We start from the raw sequence: 13,307 nt of genomic DNA on the forward strand, positions 1-13,307 counted from the left end.
TTTGGGAAAACCAAAACACTTTTAATTTTATTAGTATTTTAGTTTGACCTTATATACCACCTTCCATCCACAAACCTCAAAATCTTTTAAGAACATTAACTAAGATTTATGACACCCCACCACAGTCAGGTATGTCATTACTGTTATGATTCTACTCATTTCACATAGAGCTAAGCTGAGGCACAGAAATGTTAAGTGGTTTGTCCAAAGGCACCCATTATAGCAGAGCGAGGATAACAACCACGATTCATGAGTCTCAGCCCCTTGTTCTAACCATTACATCATTCTAGACATCCACAGATCAGTATCAGACTGGAGTTGTACTCTCCCCTACCCCAGTTATCTCACTGAAAGCAAGAATAAGACTTAGTAAGGGAAGAACTTGGTTCTTTTTTAGCTTTATTTTTTTCTCTCCTACATTTTTGTTACCACAGACATACTGCCTCGTCTTTCAGAAGTATCTGAACACATTCAATATAGCTAAATGTCTCTTCCCAGGAAGTGTAGAGGTGTTCAGCTCGAGACCGTCTCAGAGTTACAGATGAGGTGCATCACTCTGCTATCTCATGGACCAGCTCCAACTCCCATGACAGAAAGTTTCTACAGAATGCATGCTTTCGCTAACTTTTTTAAGGATCCAGTTTTTATGGTTTCACAGACACCCATCTAATTGTGAACTAAAATAGTGATGTGTTAGGCAGACAAAACTCCAAGAAATGTGAATGTCCTACATTCATATCCAATGCAATGTTGATTCTGATGACATAATAAAAGTAATGTTTTCCAAAAATTTAGCTGAACACACGGACAGAATTTACATATATAATTACCACAAGTAGCCTATGCAAATCAAGTACCTGGACATCCAAACGGTCAAAACCACGAACATCAGAAAGAGTGGGGTCTGTAAAAAATGCATCATTTCCCCCACCACCAAAGTGATACTGAGTGCAATAGCAATTTTACTCATTAAAAGTTTAGGCATTACCTTAGGGCTTTACTGTATTTCTGCATTTTGTGCAACATTCCCATTAGCAACAATAAGAGCTCTACAGAGGATCAAGGATGGCCTAATTTTTCAGCCCTGGTGGCCCAATGACCATAATTTACAGTACAGTTGGTACTCTCCACACAATGAGTTTGGCATCCCTATGCACATGAAAGCCTCTAAGGGACTAATGCTCTGACTGAGAGCACCCAACGGCGGCAGCAGCAGTGTAGAAATGTGGAACATAGTTCCAAAAGTTATTTTAGCTGAGGCAGAATTCTGAGGAAGCAGCACAGTTATTTTATTACCCACCCCCCTGCACCCCACATGTATCTCTCCTGCAGACTTTGCCGTTCTTTTATAACACCCTCAAAATGAACAGGCTTGTCGGGGAAGGGGAGACATTCTCGCAGCAGTGCCTCTTTTTGTGCTGATCTTTATGATCAAAGGTATTGTAAAATGGAGGAAGACAGATGAGAGAAGGAACAGATCTCTTCCTACCATTAAAGGGTGTCAGTTAGGCCTACTGAACAGTGCAAGGAGATGTAGTGTCCAGAATTTACAGGGAGCTGAAAGATCATTTCCAAGCTTTTCTTAGTATGCAACTCAGTTAACCCAAAAAGAAAGTGTAATCCTCTCGCTGTGGTGGATCCTCTATAGTTCCAGGGAGACTGACAGGAGAGAGAATAATGATAATAATTTACATTCATATAGCACTTTTCATTGCAAAGTACTTCACAAAATATACACACTGAAGCAAGGAAATTCTGCATTCCTTAGGGTGCAAGTAGCAGGAAACCCTTCACAAGCAATGGGACACCAAGGTAAACTCCTGATCATAACAGAAGTGCTGAGGGAGTAGAGAAGACTCGGTTGTTAAGATCTCAGATGAATGCTCACTAGACAACAGTCTGATTTTGAAAGCACCTTACATTCCAAAGTATCCCTGAGCACACCAAGTTGTCTTTAGACAATGTATTAGCTTAAGTAATTTGTTTTGTCTTTGAGTATTTTTATATTTCATCTTCCCCAAACTCACTCTCTGGAAATGGATTGGATACAAGTAATACCCAAGTACTCAGATTAATAGGAAGAACATAAAAAGAAATCATAAAAAAGAGAGATACACAATGACAGATAACAGTATGTACAGAACCTTCCAACCCAAATTAAGGGATGTACTGTGCATATTACCTCTGGGCTTTCCTGCCAAGAAACACTAGACAGACTTACTTGAAGGACTCCTAAATGGATTTGCAGAGATAAGGTAAGGACAAATAATGCCAGATTAAAGAATATTAACAACAATTTTCTACAATGCCTACTACAAAAGGTCTAAGAGCAGTGCCTCCAATTGGGAATAAGAGTTAAGCAACAATATCTGTTTTGTTTGTCAATTGAACTTTCTTATTTTAATGCCAACAGGGTTCAGGCCACAAAATATTTACAAGAAATTAATAATTCTTAAGAGGTCATAAGAGTTAATCAGTATTGCCATCCTGCTGTAAGCAAGCAGTCAAAATACTCTTCGGTTTATGAATCTGAAGGTTACTATTGTGGGTCTTTTGCCTCATGAGTTGATCCACAACTTGCCAATTTAGTCAAAGTGAAAGTATTTATCCCAGGAGTCTGGATGACTGTGTTGACAAAGTTAACAGATGACCTAGAAGTGTCCTATCATTGAGATGCTGCCAGAGTTTTCTGGTGATGTTGTATTATGCGTGAAATGATTGATTTATCATCAGCTATTAAAAACAAAAAAGTTGTGATTTTGCAATAGATCAACTATTTACTATTCTTCAATTCCTCTCTCCTTAGAAGGAGGTGGTAGGGGAGGTCTGGGATCTGCCATTCACTGTCTTTTATCCTCCCTCTTCCTTACATTTTAATAATACTTTAAACTACCCTAAGTAAGCTTTCTAGCAGAGAAAAGCTCAAAACAGAAACACCCTGAAACTTTGGAAAAGCTCAGATTCAGATTAACACACAAATAAAGAATAAAAACGTAAAGAGAATTGGGCTGCGTGTTCAACTCTAGTGTTTATGAGCATAGATGTGGTGCTACAAGTTGAAAGACCAAAAGAGAAGGGAATGTCTATGACTATCTTTACACACAAACATTTCCCTCAGCTAGAAGAATTTTGAGAGACAAACAACAGCATTCTCCTACCCCAATCAAACTGCTGAATAAATGGTTATATCCTAAATATTTTTAATGAGTCCAAATTCACTCTCTGTCTGTACTGAAGCTAATATATACAAATACACATATAATAAGACAGAGCTATACCTAAAGAGATTGGCTGTTAGCTTTCTTGACACTCCCTTAATCACTTTTCCATCATCTAAAATGAAGATGAATGTGCATCCGGGTTTGTGTGTTTCTTTGCATTGTTCTTTTTCATTGTTGTATTGTCCCAACACATACTTTTATGGCTTTTTCATATCCCTATTTCTTTCCCATTTTATATCTTTCATAGTAATAAGGAATATCAGGAGAAATTTACAGGAAACACAGCTGACAAATTAATAGACCCTACAGGGCCAGACTTCAGGGTCTGTTCCAGCTCCTTGGCACTGTTGGAACTGGAAACTACTGTTTAATAACTGGAACCAGTGTTACCTGGCCTCCTAGGAATTCTGCTGCTATAGGGGAAATCTTTGGGTGCTGTAAAGCTAGTGTTATGGCTTTACACCACCTCCTCTTTGGCCCCTGCCGTAATATGCATTCTATAACTGAGGTATATTCTATTACTTAAGGAAGGTTCAAAAAGTTGATTAAAAGGTTAATGTTGTTTACTACATTCTACAGGACTTTCCCATAAGAGGACAGCTACCTAAGATGAGACAGAGACAGAGCAAATGAAGTGCCAGGTATGCACTTAGCAGCAAGCCCTGTGATTTGCTGAAGCTGGGTGGACCCAGGGTGGCAGTATTGCCAACTTCAAAAGATCAAAAATCTATTACTTGGACTCCAAAAATCATGAGATTTATTTATATATATTGTGTTTTTTCCATCTGTCTTTTGATTTTTGAACTATTCCTTCCCATCCCCATTGTGTAGGAGAGAGACAATTAGGGTTGCCTAATGTTGCGAATTAGTTTTGGTCCCCACTGCTGATCACATCTGTCCATCACATCACATCTGTCCATCACATCTGTCCATCACATGCCAGCAATTCATCCTGTCTCCACCGAGCCCTCCCATCAGTTCAGCTCCTCCATCCAAACCTGTTCAGTTCAGCCCTACCAGCCTCACCTCTGCTCCTCCTGGGGTTCTTCATACATATCCCAAACCTGGGGGGCTGCAACGATATCTCCTCTTCTACTTCTCAGACTGGGTGGACAGATTCAGGGGGCTCTCTAGCCCCTTTCTGTCCCATCCCAGGCTGGGTGCTGCAGTGGGAGAGGCAAAGGAACAGAAGCACTGTCCTTTCCCTGTTGCTCACAGTAGGGGAGGAGGGAGCAGAGCTGAGCTGAGCTGCTGGGCTCTTTGCTTCTTCCTTCCTCCTGTAAGAATGATGAGCAGAGGGAGAGACTCTGCCATCTTCCAGCAGGGCAGAACTTCACGAAAGGACTGGAGCTTCTTGCTTCATCACAAGACAAACTCCAGCTCAGTCTGAAATCCCATCACTTTGTGAAAAAAACCACGAGAGTTGGCAATACTAGGGTGGCTATTGCATGGATAACACATCACTAGTTGAAGAACTTTACATGTAACAGCACTGTTCTCACAATAAGACTGGCTCTTAATCTCAAAAAGATTGGAAATTTCAATTACGATAAACTGCCAAAACCAAGGGACAAACCTTACTAGAACATTCTGAAACTCTAAGGATCCATAAAATTGGGCTGGAAATTTCTCTTATCCTTCCCTCTTATGACATTCCCAGTTATCCTACTTCTGGCTGGACAAAAACTGTGGTCAGAATGACTACTCTTGTGATATTTCAGCACTTCCACTTCCAGATTTGGCTGGAATATGAGAAATACTGGGGAAGAAATTATTCAAACAGATCATTTCTAATTTGATTGGAAGCAGCTTACTTGGTTCTACATTCTGGCCTGACTAGAAACAGGAGGCAGGAAGCACAGGAAATTTCACAAGGAAACCTATTCTCATGAAGTTTAAAACCAAATTTTATAGACTCAAGGGGTTTGAATGATCAGGATGATGCTTGGACAAACATTAGAACTGTTGGTTGCTTAATCCAATTGAACTTTGAACCCTTTGCAGTTCCCCCTTTTTAACAAGGCCTTGTCCATACTGGGATTAGCCCAAAGCAGTTTAGTAGTATTAGAAATGGGTACCACTGCACTGGTTGGAAACACCTAGTATAAGCCAGAAAAGCCACGAATTGCACCAGTTGAGCTTACCCCAGTTCAACATCAGTAAACTTAACTGGTGAAATTTGGAGCCTTCCTTATCTACTGTAGGGCTTTGCACTGGTGCAGCTATACCAGCTGCTGAATTCCATCTAAAATGACGTGACACCTAAGAATTCAATAAACCACATCTAAAGCCAAATTACAATTTGAGTTATCTAATCTATTTGTCAGTCTTAGGCATTTCAAGTGTGCCCCTTATCATTATATGTAGGTATTTCTGTTATCTGATTTTCAAAGATTCTAAACACCTAAAGGTTCTGTTAAGTTTTATAGGAGGGGGTTTCAGCACCTCTAAAAAATCAATCTTTTGAAGCCCTAGTTATTCTAGATTTATGCTGGTATAAATGAGATCTAAAGTTTGACCCCAACTGGAAAACAAACCATTGCTATTTTTTTTCATAATACAGACATTACTTACACAATTTTTAAAAAATATTTGTACAAATACATAGTCAATAAACACTGTAGTATAAAAGGCTAGTTAGAAAGAATAATGCAATATTATTAATATATGAACTAGTCCCCCATTCCAAACAATCCTGACCATTTAGCCTTGGACAATTGCTTTGGTAAAATTAATTTAAAAATAGATCAGAATACCAGAAGTAAGTTAACCTGAATTTGTGAACACTTTATATTTTCTATTGTATTATGAAGCATCGTGTACAGACCTGCCATATATAATAAATTAGATACTTGGGGGCAGATTTCTGGTTAGTATAAAATTGGCATAGCTGTGATTGACTTCAATTGAACTATGACAATTTGCAACCCCTGAAGATCTTTCCCTTAGAGACATTGGAAGAATGAACAAGAAGTTCCCATAATATCCTCCCTCCTCCCCACACGACAAACATGCCTTCTGGATGGGAGAATCCTATTTAATAAAAGGAAAAATGTAGAAGATTCACTACAGTCTGGATAAGCAAGGTTAGATATTTACTCCAAACCTGCTAGGTCCAATTCTCAGATCCACCTAATCTGCTCAGCTTCCTGTATGAGTCAGAGCAGCCACAGGGCTGCTCACATTTACACTCAGCTGCTCAGAGCCTTGAGGGGTCATTCCAGCTGCCAAGAATAGTTTCTCTCTGGCCATGCTCCCTTTAGCCTGGCCACACATGAGGTCTGAGAAGAAGTGTGTGGGGTAAAGCTATCCCACCAAATCTATACCACCCAGGGAATCCCTGGTTTCCAAGCTTTACGGTTCCTTTACGTAGCACAGGAGCATAAAGTTACTGTCAGACCCCTTGGGTCTGAAATCCCAAGACAAGGGCCTTTCTGGTTCTCTCTCTTCTACTCAGGCCAGAAATATCACAATTTGTAAGAACAACACTGCTTTCAACAGGAATCAGGAAATGCCAATGAAGCAAAAGTGAGAAATAACAATGAGGAAAATTATTCAAAGGTATTTTTTAAAAGTTCAGTTCAAGTTCTGGGTGAAGATTTAGGTCAGATTGCATTGTATGCACCTTGATTATCCTATCCTTTATCAGACTTATAATGGTAAGTTTCCTGGAGAGGGGCCTCCCTTTCATGAATGCCAATGCTACACTCCCAGCCCTGGATATTGTCTATTCTGATGTGCTGTACCAGTACATCTGCAAATTTTAAGCCAACACTCCTAGGTAGGAAAGTGTTATAAGGAGCTCAAATGCCTGTAGCACAGCACTTTTGTACAGTTAATCAAAAATCTAACAAATCTAACAAACTATTAACACAAAATAAAGGTACAAAGGCAAATACTGTTTCACATATAATGCAAATGTCTTCACAATTACTCTTTATCCCTGCCAAAGCAGCTATAACACTGGGTTTTAGATAATCAATGCACTTCCTTCAAATTTGGTCTAAAACTGCTACTAAATTTCCATTTTGAACCAAATACAATTTTTACATCCTTTTAGAATGTTCTTCAATAATTGCTTTTGAGGTTACTGAACTAAATCAAAATGTTTGCTTCTTTGCAACCAAGTGCTTTACTTTGTAAGCATGTGCTGCAGTTTTCTGCTGATAATAACAAAGATTCATAGCTACCAGTTATCCAATATTGTCCATACTAAACATTCAAAAATCAAAAGTAAGGCCCCCAAAATCATGATTGGCTTAGAAATCTTGTGACTTTAAAAATAATCATGTTGTGCTCTTTTTACTTACTTTTAGTTTTGGTCATTTAAGAATTCCAAACTTCTCTGCATAACCACGAGGGCTAGAAACTTTATTTTCAAAAAAGTGAGATTCTTATGTAATTCCCTGACTCCAGAAGCTGGAGATTTAAGAACAACACCAAATACCACAAGACTCAACATAAAATCATGAGAGCTGGCAAAAAAACCAAAGTTTGCAACTATTATTTCTGTGACTGATATTTAAGCTTTATAATATCTCTTCAAAACACCATAACAGCGAAATTTTAACCAGAGCTACAGTGCCTACAAATTCAAATACAAAGCTCATTAATGAAATATTATAGCAAATTCTAACCACTGCAGCAAAACATTTCCTGGCATCTAAAGTGGGACTAAAATGAGAGCCGTTTTCCATATCTAAAGGGACACTGGAGTGGAAAAGAAAAAGCTCTGGTATTTATCCAGCTTTGTATAAAACAAACACTTAAAAAAAATAGACTACATTTACACTGAGACAATATTATACTAAACATCCCCACTCTTACAAAAATTACAACTCCTGATCATTACTACAGTTGTAAGAGCCATACAAGAACACTGAATAGAATAGACTCTTAGCTCCCAGAATTGAAGTCCAAGCACAAATTTGATAAATAATAACTCTAACTACCTGGCTGAGCCCAAACCACATACCAAGGCAGCTACTTAGATTTGTATTAATAATTAATTTATCTTGCAAATGCAAATTGTACCCATTAGCAGGGAAGCTGAGCTCAGCCTGGTTAAAATATTTGTTGCCATTATGTCATTCAGGACATTCATTATGCCATTCTTTAGTAGGGGTTGAGGAGTTGAAGTTAGTGTACAGAGATTTCACTATCAGATTCTCATGATAAGGGCCTGCCTGCCTGGAAATTTGTTTGAAACTATAAAGCTTGAGCAGAGCAAAGCAGGGAAGTACATCTTACACATCTGTTTGACAGTCTGATCTAAGTAGAATTGTATGCTGCACAACCCCTTCCCCATCTTCTCTGAACAAGATTTAAAATGAAGCAATAAGAAGCAATGTACCAGGCATTTATCTGTCAGTTAAAGATCAACTAGGGTAGTGAAGGGCCTCAGGCAAAACTGATGGTGCAGTTTGTCCTTATCTGACTTTTAAAGGATCCTATGGATGCCTTTATTGCAATTATAAAACTGAATTTTTAAAAAGTTTGAAGTGGATTCCTTTAAGATCTGAGAAATTCAGCTGCTATTTTTCAAGTGTTGGGTAGTGCTCACATGGTTCTTGTACTGCTCTTACAACTGTAGGTTTGGGTGAAGATGCAACTACTGACTGTCCAAAGGAACAATCTAATAAGAGATATTAGCAATAGCATCTCTGCACCCTAGAGAGTAAAAGAAACAATGAAATATGGAGATATGCGTCTAAAAGACAAAGTTTGCTATCCAGATGCATCAACAGAATTACACTGGCTGTGAGAGAAGAATTAGGCCTACATACTCAATGAGAGGAAGAAAGCTGGGAAACAATAACTGCTGAAATGGACCTTACAATGATAGTGGACAATGAGCAGAAAAGAAGACCAGAATATGCAATATGCAGACAATATGATTGCAAAAAAGCTCAATACACTTTTGGGCTGCATAAACTGAGGCATTCCCAAAGTTTGGATCTATTGAGATGTGAGCTTTGGATCCACCTGTAGAAATATGCTAGTGTTAAACTGGTTATAAAATGAGCTTTTTTTCAGCAGAAATTTTAAATTTTTGGTAAACTATCCAAAACCAAAGCATTGCAGCTGGAAACTGAAAATTGTTTGCCAAAAACTTGGTTGAAAACCTGAAAAATACTATTCAGAATTGCTGCTGTGGTGCCTTAGGGGAGCTAAGGGTTTTCTTTGCTGTGTAGTAGACATACTCTTAAGAGTCTATCAAACATGGGGGGTTTTCCTTTTAAAAACTCTCTCCAGATAAAGGGGGAAAGGGATGTTGTTAAAATGAAAGTCTTATTTAATACTTTACCTTTCAAATGCTTAAACTGGTTTTTCTCCTTGTCTGTATCTTTAATAAGAGGTTAAAAAAGGATTTTTAATGCTAAGCAGGCTGAGGTCTCTGTATACCAAACCCTGAGTCTTGTGTAAAACTGTTTGATGTTGGACAGTGACTGGGTTATGTTAACACTTTTGACTCTTTGGGCCCTTTATTCCACCTAAATTAATACAACATGTAACTATTTGTGCACGGGCAAAAATGGTTAAATCAGTGACGTGGATGCATTACTGAGTAAATTGATTAAAAGGTATCTGTAGAGAGCAAATACATTTGATGATGATTCAGGTTCCAAAAAGGACATATGGCAATATACATAGCTATCAACTTCAAACAATGAAAAAGTCCTGCTGCAGTTTAAAAATATATAATCTTGAGACAGCTAAAACGATCTCTCAATAAATGGTGAAAGGTTTGCTTTATACCTGTGAGATGTCATTTTTATTAATTGGACAAATCTTGAGTTGCATAGGTAAACTGAGGGTTGAGAATAATGTACATGTCTGCAGTATTTTTAAATGTAATAGGCTTTACAGTGATTGAGTTAGATCACAACACAAGTGTTTGCATTTATTTATTTTGCAGAGTAAAAACAAAGTGAGTTTGGGATGAGGTGAATCAAAAACTTCTTAATGGTGTGTCTGGAGAACTCTCAAAGTGCTAGGAGCTCTAAACATGGAATTCAAATCCTCTTAACTCTCTTTAGAAAACAGAGCTACACAATTGCAGGGAGATTATTCCTGACTTAACCTAGCTGTTGCCACCATGACCCTGTTTATTTGAAGGCATAGAATCATGTCCATACAGTAGATTGTTAGAAAGGTAAGCCCTGATTCTTCACGGTGTTTCCTGCAGGCAGACTCCTGCAGAGCCCCCCTGATTTATTAGGGGTCTGCGCGGGACTAGGGGCCTTCTCATGGTGAGCCATTTGCAGGACCAGGCCACAGAGTGGAGTTTCCATTTCTTTCAATAAAACCTGTCCAATACAGCAATAAAAGGGGATATTTCCTGTTTATCCACAATTAATGCAAAGTAGTATTCTGCTTCCTTTTTATTTAGAAGCATATCAATAACTAACCGTTATAGTGATATCTACTGAGTTTGTGGTTACAGAAAACTGGCATTTCATAAACTACTGAAATATACTGTTAGCTACAAACGACATGAATAGATGCCGTTTTTATCTAAATATAGAGATACAGTAGCTATCACTTGAAGATTAATTATTTATAGACTTTTCCATTTGAAGCAACAGGACGATAGTACAATTTTATTAATTAAAATTCCAAAATGAAAAGTATCTACTTGTTAGCCCTTTGATGAATGTGCCCTAGGGAAATGGAAGCTGTAAATGCTGCTGACAGATCTCTTTGTGGTATACTGATATGTTTATCACTGTATTATCAATACAATTCTTTTAAAAAATGTGACCTAATGTAGCCAACTAATTAACATGAAGCTTCACTACAGTTTAAACTTAAGGGTTCTGCCACAACAGGAGATCACATGTGATTTGTTCCAAAGAATGTTTACTATTCAGGGTATATAGTTTGACGTGGCATCTATCAGCCCCATACTACACATGATCCATATGCATGCATGAATATTAATGAAGTCATGTTTGAGGACACCCTGTGCACAATTGTGTCATTAAGACTTATTATAGGAAGATGCTGACCTTCTTTGAGTGATGGTCTCTTTTGTATTCCACTGTGGCTGACTGACAAGCAGTACCTAAGTAGGAGGAGGGTGTGAGGATGTAAATTGTATTGCTGAGAGGAGTACTGCCATCCCAAAGGAGTCATCAGCAGAGGAATTCTGCACCAGGACTTCATGTCTCACAAACATATGAACAGAACCCCCCCATGGCTGCTTTACAGATATCAAGAAGAGATACCTCCAGAAGTGATGCCATAGTTGTTGCTTGTGCTCTGATGGAATAAGCTCATACCCTATGGGGGTGGTGGAAAGGAGAAGGTGCAAGAGCTGATAGCAGAGTAGAATGCAGCCAGAGATCCATTTGGAGATTCTCTGGGTGAAGGTGGCATGCCCCCTGACCCTTTCTGCTATAGCGATGAATAGTCTCTGGGATTTCCTGATTGGTTTTTTTCTGTGCAGGTAAAAAGTCAAGGCCCACTGAACATTGAGGGAGTGGAGTCTTCATTTCTTTGTGGAAGCGTGTTGTTTTGGGAGGAACACAGGTAAGAGAATCGACTGGTTATGGTGAAATTCTGAAACTACTTTAGGGGTGAATTTGGGGCATATATGCATATATCCTTATGGAATATAGTGTATGGAGGATTTGCCATCATCATTCCAAGCTCCCCAGCCCATCTAGCTGAGGTGATGGCTATACGGAAAGCAACCTTCATGGAAAGGAAAGACATGGAGCAAAAAGACAAAGGTTCAAAAGGAGCGCCTTGTGAGTACTGAGTGAACAAGGTTTAAGTCTTAGTGGGGAGTCGGCTTCGGAATAGATGGGAAGGTTCTGATTGGGCCTTTCCAGAATCTAGTGATCAGTGGATGTGTGAAGATCGAATGACCTTAAGAAGGCGGATGGTGTGCCACCAAGTGGATTCACAAGATCATTAGTGCCTGGTAATTGGCTATCCTGAACTGGAGGCTGGTTAATGAGAAGACCTTTCTCCACAACAGATCCAGGCATTTGCCTTCTTTATCAGTAGAAGTAGACTGGGATGTTGCGGCCTTGCCCTTTCAGAGATGGCCTGGACCACCAGTGAGTTAGGAGCAGGGTGAGAAAATAAAAATTCTGCTCCTTTGTCCAGCACGTAGTAATACTTATCCACCCTTTAGGATCTGGGAGCACAGGTGGCAGGGGTATGCTAAACTGTCCTAGCTGGCTCCAATATGGCTTTATTAATGGGGAGAGCTATTTTATTGGATCTGGATGAATGGAGGATGTCTAAGAGTTTGCGCTGGGAGTCCAGGACCACTTCAACAGGAATCTGAAGTTCTCCAGAAACTCTGTGATGGTACTGGAACTATCTGAAGTCACTAGAGGGAGAAGGAGATGCATGAGTCACTGCTTCATCTGGAGATGAAGACGCAGTCTTACTGGTTCCAATGGAACCACCAGTTCTGGTGCATAATGTTCCTCCTCTCTTGGACCTGGGGGCAGATCTGAGCATCCCCTTAGAGGGGAGACAAGGGATGATTCCCTAGCAGATAAGAATGACTCTGCAGGAGGATACTGGTCCAAGGCCCCCAATATGGCCAGTAGGAGGGATCAATATGTGGTTGCAGGGACCTGCATGGCATGGGGTACCAACTGCTCCAAATTAGATGAGGCAGAGGTTGGTTCCAAACTGGTGCAAGTCTTTTGGGCAGCGGAGAATACATAGGATAGGGGAAAAGAGGTTCATCGGGTGGTTCGGAATCTCCCAATGAAGAGAAGGCGAATTCCTGTCGCAGTGGCTGTACATTGGTACCATTGAAGGGGAGTTGTATTCCGCGTATGGGACAGGCAACAAACTCCCTTCAGTGGTTGACTCTTCTCTTGATGGTGGTGTTATCTCTCTGGAGGTGGAAAGGCCCAAAGGAAGAGGGGATTCTGGATCCGTGAGAGTGAAAATGTGCTGTGGAGCAGCAACAGATTCAAACTGAGAAGGGTTCTACTTCTGCTAGCCTCTGAAGCCAGTGAGGAAGATGGTGCCCAAAGTTGATGATAATCAGACTTCACTGGTGCTGATGGATCCCGGGATCTGGGAGGTACCAAGGATGACAGTACTGAT

This window comes from Emydura macquarii, unplaced genomic scaffold, assembly GCF_026122565.2.
Source record: "Emydura macquarii macquarii isolate MOO-44397 ecotype Brisbane River unplaced genomic scaffold, CSIRO-AGI_Emac_v2 contig_1363, whole genome shotgun sequence".
NCBI classification, from domain to species: Eukaryota; Metazoa; Chordata; order Testudines; family Chelidae; genus Emydura; species Emydura macquarii.